Consider the following 16,529-nt stretch of genomic DNA (forward strand, 5'->3'; position numbering starts at 1 on the left):
AAAGTATAGCAAAGTAAAGCCGATGTAGAGCATGGAGCAGATAATTGTACTTAAAGTGCATTATAGTGCATTGGCTTATCAGATGGCCCTGTGGCGCAACGGTAGCGCGTCTGACTCCAGATCAGAAGGTTGCGTGTTCAAATCACGTCGGGGTCACATCAAAGTTTTGCTGTTTTGCTTAAATTATGAAAAACATGTATGTGTAGAAAGAGTAGTGTGTGGTGTCGCGTTGTCATTGTAGTTCTGTCTGTAATGAATGATATATAGCTACAATTTGAAAATGGAAGTCAGAAGATTAGGATATGAGTAGAAAATGCATAAAGTATAGCAAAGTAAAGCCGATGTAGAGCATGGAGCAGGTGTTTGTACTTAAAGTGCATTTTAGGGCATTGGCTTATCAGATGGCCCTGTGGCGCAACGGTAGCGCGTCTGACTCCAGATCAGAAGGTTGCGTGTTCAAATCACGTCGGGGTCACGTTCAAGTTTTGCTATTTTGAGCAGTAAATGAAAATTGTATTTAAGAAGAGGCGTGTGTTTACAGGTTGTCATCGTATTTCTCTCTGTATTTAATGATATCTTATTACAATTGGAAAGTCGATGTAAGAATAGGAAGACATGAGAGAAAAGCAGAAAAATGTTGTGTTATAAATGAAGCTGATGTAGAGCATGGAGACGATGTTTGTACATAAAGTACATTACTGTGCAGTACTTCAAGAGACGGCCCTGTGGCGCAACGGTAGTGCGTCTGACTCCAGATCAGAAGGTTGCGTGTTCAAATCACATCGGGGTCACATCAAAGTTTTGCTGTTTTGCTTAAATTATGAAAAACATGTATGTGTAGAAAGAGTAGTGTGTGGTGTCGCGTTGTCATCGTAGTTCTGTCTGTAATGAATGATATATAGCTACAATTTGAAAATGGAAGTCAGAAGATTAGGATATGAGTAGAAAATGCATAAAGTATAGCAAAGTAAAGCCGATGTAGAGCATGGAGCAGATATTTGTACTTAAAGTGCATTATAGTGCATTGGCTTATCAGATGGCCCTGTGGCGCAACGGTAGCGCGTCTGACTCCAGATCAGAAGGTTGCGTGTTCAAATCACGTCGGGGTCACATCAAAGTTTTGCTGTTTTGCTTAAATTATGAAAAACATGTATGTGTAGAAAGAGTAGTGTGTGGTGTCGCGTTGTCATCGTAGTTCTGTCTGTAATGAATGATATATAGCTACAATTTGAAAATGGAAGTCAGAAGATTAGGATATGAGTAGAAAATGCATAAAGTATAGCAAAGTAAAGCCGATGTAGAGCATGGAGCAGATAATTGTACTTAAAGTGCATTATAGTGCATTGGCTTATCAGATGGCCCTGTGGCGCAACGGTAGCGCGTCTGACTCCAGATCAGAAGGTTGCGTGTTCAAATCACGTCGGGGTCACGTTCAAGTTTTGCTATTTTGAGCAGTAAATGAAAATTGTATTTAAGAAGAGGCGTGTGTTTACAGGTTGTCATCGTATTTCTCTCTGTATTTAATGATATCTTATTACAATTGGAAAGTCGATGTAAGAATAGGAAGACATGAGAGAAAAGCAGAAAAATGTTGTGTTATAAATGAAGCTGATGTAGAGCATGGAGACGATGTTTGTACATAAAGTACATTACTGTGCAGTACTTCAAGAGACGGCCCTGTGGCGCAACGGTAGTGCGTCTGACTCCAGATCAGAAGGTTGCGTGTTCAAATCACATCGGGGTCACATCAAAGTTTTGCTGTTTTGCTTAAATTATGAGAAACATGTATGTGTAGACAGAGTAGTGTGTGGTGTCGCGTTGTCATCGTAGTTCTGTCTGTAATGAATGATATATAGCTACAATTTGAAAATGGAAGTCAGAAGATTAGGATATGAGTAGAAAATGCATAAAGTATAGCAAAGTAAAGCCGATGTAGAGCATGGAGCAGATAATTGTACTTAAAGTGCATTATAGTGCATTGGCTTATCAGATGGCCCTGTGGCGCAACGGTAGCGCGTCTGACTCCAGATCAGAAGGTTGCGTGTTCAAATCACGTCGGGGTCACATCAAAGTTTTGCTGTTTTGCTTAAATTATGAAAAACATGTATGTGTAGAAAGAGTAGTGTGTGGTGTCGCGTTGTCATCGTAGTTCTGTCTGTAATGAATGATATATAGCTACAATTTGAAAATGGAAGTCAGAAGATTAGGATATGAGTAGAAAATGCATAAAGTATAGCAAAGTAAAGCCGATGTAGAGCATGGAGCAGGTGTTTGTACTTAAAGTGCATTTTGGGGCATTGGCTTATCAGATGGCCCTGTGGCGCAACGGTAGCGCGTCTGACTCCAGATCAGAAGGTTGCGTGTTCAAATCACGTCGGGGTCACGTTCAAGTTTTGCTATTTTGAGCAGTAAATGAAAATTGTATTTAAGAAGAGGCGTGTGTTTACAGGTTGTCATCGTATTTCTCTCTGTATTTAATGATATCTTATTACAATTGGAAAGTCGATGTAAGAATAGGAAGACATGAGAGAAAAGCAGAAAAATGTTGTGTTATAAATGAAGCTGATGTAGAGCATGGAGACGATGTTTGTACATAAAGTACATTACTGTGCAGTACTTCAAGAGACGGCCCTGTGGCGCAACGGTAGTGCGTCTGACTCCAGATCAGAAGGTTGCGTGTTCAAATCACATCGGGGTCACATCAAAGTTTTGCTGTTTTGCTTAAATTATGAAAAACATGTATGTGTAGAAAGAGTAGTGTGTGGTGTCGCGTTGTCATCGTAGTTCTGTCTGTAATGAATGATATATAGCTACAATTTGAAAATGGAAGTCAGAAGATTAGGATATGAGTAGAAAATGCATAAAGTATAGCAAAGTAAAGCCGATGTAGAGCATGGAGCAGATAATTGTACTTAAAGTGCATTATAGTGCATTGGCTTATCAGATGGCCCTGTGGCGCAACGGTAGCGCGTCTGACTCCAGATCAGAAGGTTGCGTGTTCAAATCACGTCGGGGTCACATCAAAGTTTTGCTGTTTTGCTTAAATTATGAAAAAAATGTATGTGTAGAAAGAGTTGTGTGTGGTGTCGCGTTGTCATCGTAGTTCTGTCTGTAATGAATGATATATAGCTACAATTTGAAAATGGAAGTCAGAAGATTAGGATATGAGTAGAAAATGCATAAAGTATAGCAAAGTAAAGCCGATGTAGAGCATGGAGCAGATAATTGTACTTAAAGTGCATTATAGTGCATTGGCTTATCAGATGGCCCTGTGGCGCAACGGTAGCGCGTCTGACTCCAGATCAGAAGGTTGCGTGTTCAAATCACGTCGGGGTCACATCAAAGTTTTGCTGTTTTGCTTAAATTATGAAAAAGATGTATGTGTAGAAAGTGTAGTGTGTGGTGTCGCGTTGTCATCGTAGTTCTGTCTGTAATGAATGATATATAGCTACAATTTGAAAATGGAAGTCAGAAGATTAGGATATGAGTAGAAAATGCATAAAGTATAGCAAAGTAAAGCCGATGTAGAGCATGGAGCAGATAATTGTACTTAAAGTGCATTATAGTGCATTGGCTTATCAGATGGCCCTGTGGCGCAACGGTAGCGCGTCTGACTCCAGATCAGAAGGTTGCGTGTTCAAATCACGTCGGGGTCACATCAAAGTTTTGCTGTGTTGCTTAAATTATGAAAAACATGTATGTGTAGAAAGAGTAGTGTGTGGTGTCGCGTTGTCATCGTAGTTCTGTCTGTAATGAATGATATATAGCTACAATTTGAAAATGGAAGTCAGAAGATTAGGATATGAGTAGAAAATGCATAAAGTATAGCAAAGTAAAGCCGATGTAGAGCATGGAGCAGATAATTGTACTTAAAGTGCATTATAGTGCATTGGCTTATCAGATGGCCCTGTGGCGCAACGGTAGCGCGTCTGACTCCAGATCAGAAGGTTGCGTGTTCAAATCACGTCGGGGTCACGTTCAAGTTTTGCTATTTTGAGCAGTAAATGAAAATTGTATTTAAGAAGAGGCGTGTGTTTACAGGTTGTCATCGTATTTCTCTCTGTATTTAATGATATCTTATTACAATTGGAAAGTCGATGTAAGAATAGGAAGACATGAGAGAAAAGCAGAAAAATGTTGTGTTATAAATGAAGCTGATGTAGAGCATGGAGACGATGTTTGTACATAAAGTACATTACTGTGCAGTACTTCAAGAGACGGCCCTGTGGCGCAACGGTAGTGCGTCTGACTCCAGATCAGAAGGTTGCGTGTTCAAATCACATCGGGGTCACATCAAAGTTTTGCTGTTTTGCTTAAATTATGAAAAACATGTATGTGTAGAAAGAGTAGTGTGTGGTGTCGCGTTGTCATCGTAGTTCTGTCTGTAATGAATGATATATAGCTACAATTTGAAAATGGAAGTCAGAAGATTAGGATATGAGTAGAAAATGCATAAAGTATAGCAAAGTAAAGCCGATGTAGAGCATGGAGCAGGTATTTGTACTTAAAGTGCATTTTAGGGCATTGGCTTATCAGATGGCTCTGTGGCGCAACGGTAGCGCGTCTGACTCCAGATCAGAAGGTTGCGTGTTCAAATCACGTCGGGGTCACGTTCAAGTTTTGCTATTTTGAGCAGTAAATGAAAATTGTATTTAAGAAGAGGCGTGTGTTTACAGGTTGTCATCGTATTTCTCTCTGTATTTAATGATATCTTATTACAATTGGAAAGTCGATGTAAGAATAGGAAGACATGAGAGAAAAGCAGAAAAATGTTGTGTTATAAATGAAGCTGATGTAGAGCATGGAGACGATGTTTGTACATAAAGTACATTACTGTGCAGTACTTCAAGAGACGGCCCTGTGGCGCAACGGTAATGCATCTGACTCCAGATCAGAAGGTTGCGTGTTCAAATCACATCGGGGTCACATCAAAGTTTTGCTGTTTTGCTTAAATTTTGAAAAACATGTATGTGTAGAAAGAGTAGTGTGTGGTGTCGCGTTGTCATCGTAGTTCTGTCTGTAATGAATGATATATAGCTACAATTTGAAAATGGAAGTCAGAAGATTAGGATATGAGTAGAAAATGGATAAAGTATAGCAAAGTAAAGCCGATGTAGAGCATGGAGCAGGTATTTGTACTTAAAGTGCATTTTAGGGCATTGGCTTATCAGATGGCTCTGTGGCGCAACGGTAGCGCGTCTGACTCCAGATCAGAAGGTTGCGTGTTCAAATCACGTCGGGGTCACGTTCAAGTTTTGCTATTTTGAGCAGTAAATGAAAATTGTATTTAAGAAGAGGCGTGTGTTTACAGGTTGTCATCGTATTTCTCTCTGTATTTAATGATATCTTATTACAATTGGAAAGTCGATGTAAGAATAGGAAGACATGAGAGAAAAGCAGAAAAATGTTGTGTTATAAATGAAGCTGATGTAGAGCATGGAGACGATGTTTGTACATAAAGTACATTACTGTGCAGTACTTCAAGAGACGGCCCTGTGGTGCAACGGTAGTGCGTCTGACTCCAGATCAGAAGGTTGCGTGTTCAAATCACATCGGGGTCACATCAAAGTTTTGCTGTTTTGCTTAAATTATGAAAAACATGTATGTGTAGAAAGAGTAGTGTGTGGTGTCGCGTTGTCATCGTAGTTCTGTCTGTAATGAATGATATATAGCTACAATTTGAAAATGGAAGTCAGAAGATTAGGATATGAGTAGAAAATGGATAAAGTATAGCAAAGTAAAGCCGATGTAGAGCATGGAGCAGGTATTTGTACTTAAAGTGCATTTTAGGGCATTGGCTTATCAGATGGCTCTGTGGCGCAACGGTAGCGCGTCTGACTCCAGATCAGAAGGTTGCGTGTTCAAATCACGTCGGGGTCACGTTCAAGTTTTGCTATTTTGAGCAGTAAATGAAAATTGTATTTAAGAAGAGGCGTGTGTTTACAGGTTGTCATCGTATTTCTCTCTGTATTTAATGATATCTTATTACAATTGGAAAGTCGATGTAAGAATAGGAAGACATGAGAGAAAAGCAGAAAAATGTTGTGTTATAAATGAAGCTGATGTAGAGCAGGGAGACGATGTTTGTACATAAAGTACATTACTGTGCAGTACTTCAAGAGACGGCCCTGTGGCGCAACGGTAGTGCGTCTGACTCCAGATCAGAAGGTTGCGTGTTCAAATCACATCGGGGTCACATCAAAGTTTTGCTGTTTTGCTTAAATTTTGAAAAACATGTATGTGTAGAAAGAGTAGTGTGTGGTGTCGCGTTGTCATCGTAGTTCTGTCTGTAATGAATGATATATAGCTACAATTTGAAAATGGAAGTCAGAAGATTAGGATATGAGTAGAAAATGGATAAAGTATAGCAAAGTAAAGCCGATGTAGAGCATGGAGCAGGTATTTGTACTTAAAGTGCATTTTAGGGCATTGGCTTATCAGATGGCTCTGTGGCGCAACGGTAGCGCGTCTGACTCCAGATCAGAAGGTTGCGTGTTCAAATCACGTCGGGGTCACGTTCAAGTTTTGCTATTTTGAGCAGTAAATGAAAATTGTATTTAAGAAGAGGCGTGTGTTTACAGGTTGTCATCGTATTTCTCTCTGTATTTAATGATATCTTATTACAATTGGAAAGTCGATGTAAGAATAGGAAGACATGAGAGAAAAGCAGAAAAATGTTGTGTTATAAATGAAGCTGATGTAGAGCATGGAGACGATGTTTGTACATAAAGTACATTACTGTGCAGTACTTCAAGAGACGGCCCTGTGGTGCAACGGTAGTGCGTCTGACTCCAGATCAGAAGGTTGCGTGTTCAAATCACATCGGGGTCACATCAAAGTTTTGCTGTTTTGCTTAAATTATGAAAAACATGTATGTGTAGAAAGAGTAGTGTGTGGTGTCGCGTTGTCATCGTAGTTCTGTCTGTAATGAATGATATATAGCTACAATTTGAAAATGGAAGTCAGAAGATTAGGATATGAGTAGAAAATGGATAAAGTATAGCAAAGTAAAGCCGATGTAGAGCATGGAGCAGGTATTTGTACTTAAAGTGCATTTTAGGGCATTGGCTTATCAGATGGCTCTGTGGCGCAACGGTAGCGCGTCTGACTCCAGATCAGAAGGTTGCGTGTTCAAATCACGTCGGGGTCACGTTCAAGTTTTGCTATTTTGAGCAGTAAATGAAAATTGTATTTAAGAAGAGGCGTGTGTTTACAGGTTGTCATCGTATTTCTCTCTGTATTTAATGATATCTTATTACAATTGGAAAGTCGATGTAAGAATAGGAAGACATGAGAGAAAAGCAGAAAAATGTTGTGTTATAAATGAAGCTGATGTAGAGCAGGGAGACGATGTTTGTACATAAAGTACATTACTGTGCAGTACTTCAAGAGACGGCCCTGTGGCGCAACGGTAGTGCGTCTGACTCCAGATCAGAAGGTTGCGTGTTCAAATCACATCGGGGTCACATCAAAGTTTTGCTGTTTTGCTTAAATTATGAAAAACATGTATGTGTAGAAAGAGTAGTGTGTGGTGTCGCGTTGTCATCGTAGTTCTGTCTGTAATGAATGATATATAGCTACAATTTGAAAATGGAAGTCAGAAGATTAGGATATGAGTAGGAAATGCATAAAGTATAGCAAAGTAAAGCCGATGTAGAGCATGGAGCAGGTATTTGTACTTAAAGTGCATTTTAGGGCATTGGCTTATCAGATGGCTCTGTGGCGCAACGGTAGCGCGTCTGACTCCAGATCAGAAGGTTGCGTGTTCAAATCACGTCGGGGTCACGTTCAAGTTTTGCTAGTTTGAGCAGTAAATGAAAATTGTATTTAAGAAGAGGCGTGTGTTTACAGGCTGTCATCGTATTTCTCTCTGTATTTAATGATATCTTATTACAATTGGAAAGTCGATGTAAGAATAGGAAGACATGAGAGAAAAGCAGAAAAATGTTGTGTTATAAATGAAGCTGATGTAGAGCATGGAGACGATGTTTGTACATAAAGTACATTACTGTGCAGTACTTCAAGAGACGGCCCTGTGGCGCAACGGTAATGCGTCTGACTCCAGATCAGAAGGTTGCGTGTTCAAATCACATCGGGGTCACATCAAAGTTTTGCTGTTTTGCTTAAATTATGAAAAACATGTATGTGTAGAAAGAGTAGTGTGTGGTGTCGCGTTGTCATCGTAGTTCTGTCTGTAATGAATGATATATAGCTACAATTTGAAAATGGAAGTCAGAAGATTAGGATATGAGTAGAAAATGGATAAAGTATAGCAAAGTAAAGCCGATGTAGAGCATGGAGCAGGTATTTGTACTTAAAGTGCATTTTAGGGCATTGGCTTATCAGATGGCTCTGTGGCGCAACGGTAGCGCGTCTGACTCCAGATCAGAAGGTTGCGTGTTCAAATCACGTCGGGGTCACGTTCAAGTTTTGCTATTTTGAGCAGTAAATGAAAATTGTATTTAAGAAGAGGCGTGTGTTTACAGGTTGTCATCGTATTTCTCTCTGTATTTAATGATATCTTGTTACAATTGGAAAGTCGATGTAAGAATAGGAAGACATGAGAGAAAAGCAGAAAAATGTTGTGTTATAAATGAAGCTGATGTAGAGCATGGAGACGATGTTTGTACATAAAGTACATTACTGTGCAGTACTTCAAGAGACGGCCCTGTGGCGCAACGGTAGTGCGTCTGACTCCAGATCAGAAGGTTGCGTGTTCAAATCACATCGGGGTCACATCAAAGTTTTGCTGTTTTGCTTAAATTATGAAAAACATGTATGTGTAGAAAGAGTAGTGTGTGGTGTCGCGTTGTCATCGTAGTTCTGTCTGTAATGAATGATATATAGCTACAATTTGAAAATGGAAGTCAGAAGATTAGGATATGAGTAGAAAATGCATAAAGTATAGCAAAGTAAAGCCGATGTAGAGCATGGAGCAGGTATTTGTACTTAAAGTGCATTTTAGGGCATTGGCTTATCAGATGGCTCTGTGGCGCAACGGTAGCGCGTCTGACTCCAGATCAGAAGGTTGCGTGTTCAAATCACGTCGGGGTCACGTTCAAGTTTTGCTATTTTGAGCAGTAAATGAAAATTGTATTTAAGAAGAGGCGTGTGTTTACAGGTTGTCATCGTATTTCTCTCTGTATTTAATGATATCTTATTACAATTGGAAAGTCGATGTAAGAATAGGAAGACATGAGAGAAAAGCAGAAAAATGTTGTGTTATAAATGAAGCTGATGTAGAGCATGGAGACGATGTTTGTACATAAAGTACATTACTGTGCAGTACTTCAAGAGACGGCCCTGTGGCGCAACGGTAATGCATCTGACTCCAGATCAGAAGGTTGCGTGTTCAAATCACATCGGGGTCACATCAAAGTTTTGCTGTTTTGCTTAAATTTTGAAAAACATGTATGTGTAGAAAGAGTAGTGTGTGGTGTCGCGTTGTCATCGTAGTTCTGTCTGTAATGAATGATATATAGCTACAATTTGAAAATGGAAGTCAGAAGATTAGGATATGAGTAGAAAATGGATAAAGTATAGCAAAGTAAAGCCGATGTAGAGCATGGAGCAGGTATTTGTACTTAAAGTGCATTTTAGGGCATTGGCTTATCAGGTGGCTCTGTGGCGCAACGGTAGCGCGTCTGACTCCAGATCAGAAGGTTGCGTGTTCAAATCACGTCGGGGTCACGTTCAAGTTTTGCTATTTTGAGCAGTAAATGAAAATTGTATTTAAGAAGAGGCGTGTGTTTACAGGTTGTCATCGTATTTCTCTCTGTATTTAATGATATCTTATTACAATTGGAAAGTCGATGTAAGAATAGGAAGACATGAGAGAAAAGCAGAAAAATGTTGTGTTATAAATGAAGCTGATGTAGAGCATGGAGACGATGTTTGTACATAAAGTACATTACTGTGCAGTACTTCAAGAGACGGCCCTGTGGCGCAACGGTAGTGCGTCTGACTCCAGATCAGAAGGTTGCGTGTTCAAATCACATCGGGGTCACATCAAAGTTTTGCTGTTTTGCTTAAATTATGAAAAACATGTATGTGTAGAAAGAGTAGTGTGTGGTGTCGCGTTGTCATCGTAGTTCTGTCTGTAATGAATGATATATAGCTACAATTTGAAAATGGAAGTCAGAAGATTAGGATATGAGTAGAAAATGGATAAAGTATAGCAAAGTAAAGCCGATGTAGAGCATGGAGCAGGTATTTGTACTTAAAGTGCATTTTAGGGCATTGGCTTATCAGATGGCTCTGTGGCGCAACGGTAGCGCGTCTGACTCCAGATCAGAAGGTTGCGTGTTCAAATCACGTCGGGGTCACGTTCAAGTTTTGCTATTTTGAGCAGTAAATGAAAATTGTATTTAAGAAGAGGCGTGTGTTTACAGGTTGTCATCGTATTTCTCTCTGTATTTAATGATATCTTGTTACAATTGGAAAGTCGATGTAAGAATAGGAAGACATGAGAGAAAAGCAGAAAAATGTTGTGTTATAAATGAAGCTGATGTAGAGCATGGAGACGATGTTTGTACATAAAGTACATTACTGTGCAGTACTTCAAGAGACGGCCCTGTGGCGCAACGGTAGTGCGTCTGACTCCAGATCAGAAGGTTGCGTGTTCAAATCACATCGGGGTCACATCAAAGTTTTGCTGTTTTGCTTAAATTATGAAAAACATGTATGTGTAGAAAGAGTAGTGTGTGGTGTCGCGTTGTCATCGTAGTTCTGTCTGTAATGAATGATATATAGCTACAATTTGAAAATGGAAGTCAGAAGATTAGGATATGAGTAGAAAATGGATAAAGTATAGCAAAGTAAAGCCGATGTAGAGCATGGAGCAGGTATTTGTACTTAAAGTGCATTTTAGGGCATTGGCTTATCAGATGGCTCTGTGGCGCAACGGTAGCGCGTCTGACTCCAGATCAGAAGGTTGCGTGTTCAAATCACGTCGGGGTCACGTTCAAGTTTTGCTATTTTGAGCAGTAAATGAAAATTGTATTTAAGAAGAGGCGTGTGTTTACAGGTTGTCATCGTATTTCTCTCTGTATTTAATGATATCTTGTTACAATTGGAAAGTCGATGTAAGAATAGGAAGACATGAGAGAAAAGCAGAAAAATGTTGTGTTATAAATGAAGCTGATGTAGAGCATGGAGACGATGTTTGTACATAAAGTACATTACTGTGCAGTACTTCAAGAGACGGCCCTGTGGCGCAACGGTAGTGCGTCTGACTCCAGATCAGAAGGTTGCGTGTTCAAATCACATCGGGGTCACATCAAAGTTTTGCTGTTTTGCTTAAATTATGAAAAACATGTATGTGTAGAAAGAGTAGTGTGTGGTGTCGCGTTGTCATCGTAGTTCTGTCTGTAATGAATGATATATAGCTACAATTTGAAAATGGAAGTCAGAAGATTAGGATATGAGTAGAAAATGCATAAAGTATAGCAAAGTAAAGCCGATGTAGAGCATGGAGCAGGTATTTGTACTTAAAGTGCATTTTAGGGCATTGGCTTATCAGATGGCTCTGTGGCGCAACGGTAGCGCGTCTGACTCCAGATCAGAAGGTTGCGTGTTCAAATCACGTCGGGGTCACGTTCAAGTTTTGCTATTTTGAGCAGTAAATGAAAATTGTATTTAAGAAGAGGCGTGTGTTTACAGGTTGTCATCGTATTTCTCTCTGTATTTAATGATATCTTATTACAATTGGAAAGTCGATGTAAGAATAGGAAGACATGAGAGAAAAGCAGAAAAATGTTGTGTTATAAATGAAGCTGATGTAGAGCATGGAGACGATGTTTGTACATAAAGTACATTACTGTGCAGTACTTCAAGAGACGGCCCTGTGGCGCAACGGTAGTGCGTCTGACTCCAGATCAGAAGGTTGCGTGTTCAAATCACGTCGGGGTCACATCAAAGTTTTTGCTGTTTTGCTTAAATTATGAAAAACATGTATGTGTAGAAAGAGTAGTGTGTGGTGTCGCGTTGTCATCGTAGTTCTGTCTGTAATGAATGATATATAGCTACAATTTGAAAATGGAAGTCAGAAGATTAGGATATGAGTAGAAAATGCATAAAGTATAGCAAAGTAAAGCCGATGTAGAGCATGGAGCAGGTATTTGTACTTAAAGTGCATTTTAGGGCATTGGCTTATCAGATGGCTCTGTGGCGCAACGGTAGCGCGTCTGACTCCAGATCAGAAGGTTGCGTGTTCAAATCACGTCGGGGTCACGTTCAAGTTTTGCTATTTTGAGCAGTAAATGAAAATTGTATTTAAGAAGAGGCGTGTGTTTACAGGTTGTCATCGTATTTCTCTCTGTATTTAATGATATCTTATTACAATTGGAAAGTCGATGTAAGAATAGGAAGACATGAGAGAAAAGCAGAAAAATGTTGTGTTATAAATGAAGCTGATGTAGAGCATGGAGACGATGTTTGTACATAAAGTACATTACTGTGCAGTACTTCAAGAGACGGCCCTGTGGCGCAACGGTAGTGCGTCTGACTCCAGATCAGAAGGTTGCGTGTTCAAATCACGTCGGGGTCACATCAAAGTTTTTGCTGTTTTGCTTAAATTATGAAAAACATGTATGTGTAGAAAGAGTAGTGTGTGGTGTCGCGTTGTCATCGTAGTTCTGTCTGTAATGAATGATATATAGCTACAATTTGAAAATGGAAGTCAGAAGATTAGGATATGAGTAGAAAATGGATAAAGTATAGCAAAGTAAAGCCGATGTAGAGCATGGAGCAGGTATTTGTACTTAAAGTGCATTTTAGGGCATTGGCTTATCAGATGGCTCTGTGGCGCAACGGTAGCGCGTCTGACTCCAGATCAGAAGGTTGCGTGTTCAAATCACGTCGGGGTCACGTTCAAGTTTTGCTATTTTGAGCAGTAAATGAAAATTGTATTTAAGAAGAGGCGTGTGTTTACAGGTTGTCATCGTATTTCTCTCTGTATTTAATGATATCTTATTACAATTGGAAAGTCGATGTAAGAATAGGAAGACATGAGAGAAAAGCAGAAAAATGTTGAGTTATAAATGAAGCTGATGTAGAGCATGGAGACGATGTTTGTACATAAAGTACATTACTGTGCAGTACTTCAAGAGACGGCCCTGTGGCGCAACGGTAGTGCGTCTGACTCCAGATCAGAAGGTTGCGTGTTCAAATCACGTCGGGGTCACATCAAAGTTTTGCTGTTTTGCTTAAATTATGAAAAACATGTATGTGTAGAAAGAGTAGTGTGTGGTGTCGCGTTGTCATCGTAGTTCTGTCTGTAATGAATGATATATAGCTACAATTTGAAAATGGAAGTCAGAAGATTAGGATATGAGTAGAAAATGCATAAAGTATAGCAAAGTAAAGCCGATGTAGAGCATGGAGCAGATAATTGTACTTAAAGTGCATTATAGTGCATTGGCTTATCAGATGGCCCTGTGGCGCAACGGTAGCGCGTCTGACTCCAGATCAGAAGGTTGCGTGTTCAAATCACGTCGGGGTCACGTTCAAGTTTTGCTATTTTGAGCAGTAAATGAAAATTGTATTTAAGAAGAGGCGTGTGTTTACAGGTTGTCATCGTATTTCTCTCTGTATTTAATGATATCTTATTACAATTGGAAAGTCGATGTAAGAATAGGAAGACATGAGAGAAAAGCAGAAAAATGTTGTGTTATAAATGAAGCTGATGTAGAGCATGGAGACGATGTTTGTACATAAAGTACATTACTGGGCAGTACCTTAAGAGACGGCCCTGTGACGCAACGGTAGCGCGTCTGACTCCAGATCAGAAGGTTGCGTGTTCAAATCACATCGGGGTCACATCAAAGTTTTGCTGTTTTGCTTAAATTATGAAAAACATGTATGTGTAGAAAGAGTAGTGTGTGGTGTCGCGTTGTCATCGTAGTTCTGTCTGTAATGAATGATATATAGCTACAATTTGAAAATGGAAGTCAGAAGATTAGGATATGAGTAGAAAATGCATAAAGTATAGCAAAGTAAAGCCGATGTAGAGCATGGAGCAGATAATTGTACTTAAAGTGCATTATAGTGCATTGGCTTATCAGATGGCCCTGTGGCGCAACGGTAGCGCGTCTGACTCCAGATCAGAAGGTTGCGTGTTCAAATCACGTCGGGGTCACATCAAAGTTTTGCTGTTTTGCTTAAATTATGAAACACATGTATGTGTAGAAAGAGTAGTGTGTGGTGTCGCGTTGTCATCGTAGTTCTGTCTGTAATGAATGATATATAGCTACAGTTTGAAAATGGAAGTCAGAAGATTAGGATATGAGTAGAAAATGCATAAAGTATAGCAAAGTAAAGCCAATGTAGAGCATGGAGCAGATAATTGTACTTAAAGTGCATTATAGTGCATTGGATTATCAGATGGCCCTGTGGCGCAACGGTAGCGCGTCTGACTCCAGATCAGAAGGTTGCGTGTTCAAATCACGTCGGGGTCACGTTCAAGTTTTGCTATTTTGAGCAGTAAATGAAAATTGTATTTAAGAAGAGGCGTGTGTTTACAGGTTGTCATCGTATTTCTCTTTGTATTTAATGATATCTTATTACAATTGGAAAGTCGATGTAAGAATAGGAAGACATGAGAGAAAAGCAGAAAAATGTTGTGTTATAAATGAAGCTGATGTAGAGCATGGAGACGATGTTTGTACATAAAGTACATTACTGTGCAGTACTTCAAGAGACGGCCCTGTGGCGCAACGGTAGTGCGTCTGACTCCAGATCAGAAGGTTGCGTGTTCAAATCACATCGGGGTCACATCAAAGTTTTGCTGTTTTGCTTAAATTATGAAAAACATGTATGTGTAGAAAGAGTAGTGTGTGGTGTCGCGTTGTCATCGTAGTTCTGTCTGTAATGAATGATATATAGCTACAATTTGAAAATGGAAGTCAGAAGATTAGGATATGAGTAGAAAATGCATAAAGTATAGCAAAGTAAAGCCGATGTAGAGCATGGAGCAGGCATTTGTACTTAAAGTGCATTTTAGGGCATTGGCTTATCAGATGACTCTGTGGCGCAACGGTAGCGCGTCTGACTCCAGATCAGAAGGTTGCGTGTTCAAATCACGTCGGGGTCACGTTCAAGTTTTGCTATTTTGAGCAGTAAATGAAAATTGTATTTAAGAAGAGGCGTGTGTTTACAGGTTGTCATCGTATTTCTCTCTGTATTTAATGATATCTTATTACAATTGGAAAGTCGATGTAAGAATAGGAAGACATGAGAGAAAAGCAGAAAAATGTTGTGTTATAAATGAAGCTGATGTAGAGCATGGAGACGATGTTTGTACATAAAGTACATTACTGTGCAGTACTTCAAGAGACGGCCCTGTGGCGCAACGGTAGTGCGTCTGACTCCAGATCAGAAGGTTGCGTGTTCAAATCACATCGGGGTCACATCAAAGTTTTGCTGTTTTGCTTAAATTATGAAAAACATGTATGTGTAGAAAGAGTAGTGTGTGGTGTCGCGTTGTCATCGTAGTTCTGTCTGTAATGAATGATATATAGCTACAATTTGAAAATGGAAGTCAGAAGATTAGGATATGAGTAGAAAATGCATAAAGTATAGCAAAGTAAAGCCGATGTAGAGCATGGAGCAGATAATTGTACTTAAAGTGCATTATAGTGCATTGGCTTATCAGATGGCCCTGTGGCGCAACGGTAGCGCGTCTGACTCCAGATCAGAAGGTTGCGTGTTCAAATCACGTCGGGGTCACATCAAAGTTTTGCTGTTTTGCTTAAATTATGAAACACATGTATGTGTAGAAAGAGTAGTGTGTGGTGTCGCGTTGTCATCGTAGTTCTGTCTGTAATGAATGATATATAGCTACAGTTTGAAAATGGAAGTCAGAAGATTAGGATATGAGTAGAAAATGCATAAAGTATAGCAAAGTAAAGCCAATGTAGAGCATGGAGCAGATAATTGTACTTAAAGTGCATTATAGTGCATTGGATTATCAGATGGCCCTGTGGCGCAACGGTAGCGCGTCTGACTCCAGATCAGAAGGTTGCGTGTTCAAATCACGTCGGGGTCACGTTCAAGTTTTGCTATTTTGAGCAGTAAATGAAAATTGTATTTAAGAAGAGGCGTGTGTTTACAGGTTGTCATCGTATTTCTCTTTGTATTTAATGATATCTTATTACAATTGGAAAGTCGATGTAAGAATAGGAAGACATGAGAGAAAAGCAGAAAAATGTTGTGTTATAAATGAAGCTGATGTAGAGCATGGAGACGATGTTTGTACATAAAGTACATTACTGTGCAGTGCTTCAAGAGACGGCCCTGTGGCGCAACGGTAGTGCGTCTGACTCCAGATCAGAAGGTTGCGTGTTCAAATCACATCGGGGTCACATCAAAGTTTTGCTGTTTTGCTTAAATTATGAAAAACATGTATGTGTAGAAAGAGTAGTGTGTGGTGTCGCGTTGTCATCGTAGTTCTGTCTGTAATGAATGATATATAGCTACAATTTGAAAATGGAAGTCAGAAGATTAGGATATGAGTAGAAAATGCATAAAGT

The 16,529-nt window shown here is 39.6% G+C and overlaps 15 non-coding genes across 15 annotated transcripts; all 15 read left to right on the top strand.

Annotated features, from left to right (window-relative positions):
* The first annotated feature begins 84 nt into the window (after positions 1-84).
* On the top strand, positions 85-156 carry Trnaw-cca (transfer RNA tryptophan (anticodon CCA)). The gene has a single exon. It is a non-coding gene; the product is annotated as a tRNA-Trp (tRNA).
* A 247-nt stretch (positions 157-403) lies between these two features.
* Positions 404-475, top strand: Trnaw-cca (transfer RNA tryptophan (anticodon CCA)). The gene has a single exon. It is a non-coding gene; the product is annotated as a tRNA-Trp (tRNA).
* Positions 476-1,038: 563 nt separating this feature from the next.
* Positions 1,039-1,110, top strand: Trnaw-cca (transfer RNA tryptophan (anticodon CCA)). The gene has a single exon. It is a non-coding gene; the product is annotated as a tRNA-Trp (tRNA).
* Positions 1,111-1,357: 247 nt separating this feature from the next.
* On the top strand, positions 1,358-1,429 carry Trnaw-cca (transfer RNA tryptophan (anticodon CCA)). Its single transcript has one exon. It is a non-coding gene; the product is annotated as a tRNA-Trp (tRNA).
* Positions 1,430-1,992: 563 nt separating this feature from the next.
* On the top strand, positions 1,993-2,064 carry Trnaw-cca (transfer RNA tryptophan (anticodon CCA)). The gene has a single exon. It is a non-coding gene; the product is annotated as a tRNA-Trp (tRNA).
* Positions 2,065-2,311: 247 nt separating this feature from the next.
* On the top strand, positions 2,312-2,383 carry Trnaw-cca (transfer RNA tryptophan (anticodon CCA)). Its single transcript has one exon. It is a non-coding gene; the product is annotated as a tRNA-Trp (tRNA).
* A 563-nt stretch (positions 2,384-2,946) lies between these two features.
* Trnaw-cca (transfer RNA tryptophan (anticodon CCA)) lies at positions 2,947-3,018 on the top strand. The gene has a single exon. It is a non-coding gene; the product is annotated as a tRNA-Trp (tRNA).
* Positions 3,019-3,265: 247 nt separating this feature from the next.
* Trnaw-cca (transfer RNA tryptophan (anticodon CCA)) lies at positions 3,266-3,337 on the top strand. The gene has a single exon. It is a non-coding gene; the product is annotated as a tRNA-Trp (tRNA).
* Positions 3,338-3,584: 247 nt separating this feature from the next.
* Positions 3,585-3,656, top strand: Trnaw-cca (transfer RNA tryptophan (anticodon CCA)). The gene has a single exon. It is a non-coding gene; the product is annotated as a tRNA-Trp (tRNA).
* A 247-nt stretch (positions 3,657-3,903) lies between these two features.
* Trnaw-cca (transfer RNA tryptophan (anticodon CCA)) lies at positions 3,904-3,975 on the top strand. The gene has a single exon. It is a non-coding gene; the product is annotated as a tRNA-Trp (tRNA).
* Positions 3,976-13,430: 9,455 nt separating this feature from the next.
* On the top strand, positions 13,431-13,502 carry Trnaw-cca (transfer RNA tryptophan (anticodon CCA)). The gene has a single exon. It is a non-coding gene; the product is annotated as a tRNA-Trp (tRNA).
* A 563-nt stretch (positions 13,503-14,065) lies between these two features.
* Trnaw-cca (transfer RNA tryptophan (anticodon CCA)) lies at positions 14,066-14,137 on the top strand. Its single transcript has one exon. It is a non-coding gene; the product is annotated as a tRNA-Trp (tRNA).
* Positions 14,138-14,384: 247 nt separating this feature from the next.
* Trnaw-cca (transfer RNA tryptophan (anticodon CCA)) lies at positions 14,385-14,456 on the top strand. Its single transcript has one exon. It is a non-coding gene; the product is annotated as a tRNA-Trp (tRNA).
* A 1,198-nt stretch (positions 14,457-15,654) lies between these two features.
* On the top strand, positions 15,655-15,726 carry Trnaw-cca (transfer RNA tryptophan (anticodon CCA)). Its single transcript has one exon. It is a non-coding gene; the product is annotated as a tRNA-Trp (tRNA).
* A 247-nt stretch (positions 15,727-15,973) lies between these two features.
* Positions 15,974-16,045, top strand: Trnaw-cca (transfer RNA tryptophan (anticodon CCA)). Its single transcript has one exon. It is a non-coding gene; the product is annotated as a tRNA-Trp (tRNA).
* The last annotated feature ends 484 nt before the right edge of the window (positions 16,046-16,529 follow it).

This window comes from Haliotis asinina, chromosome 2 (genome assembly GCF_037392515.1).
Source record: "Haliotis asinina isolate JCU_RB_2024 chromosome 2, JCU_Hal_asi_v2, whole genome shotgun sequence".
Classification (NCBI taxonomy): domain Eukaryota; kingdom Metazoa; phylum Mollusca; class Gastropoda; order Lepetellida; family Haliotidae; genus Haliotis; species Haliotis asinina.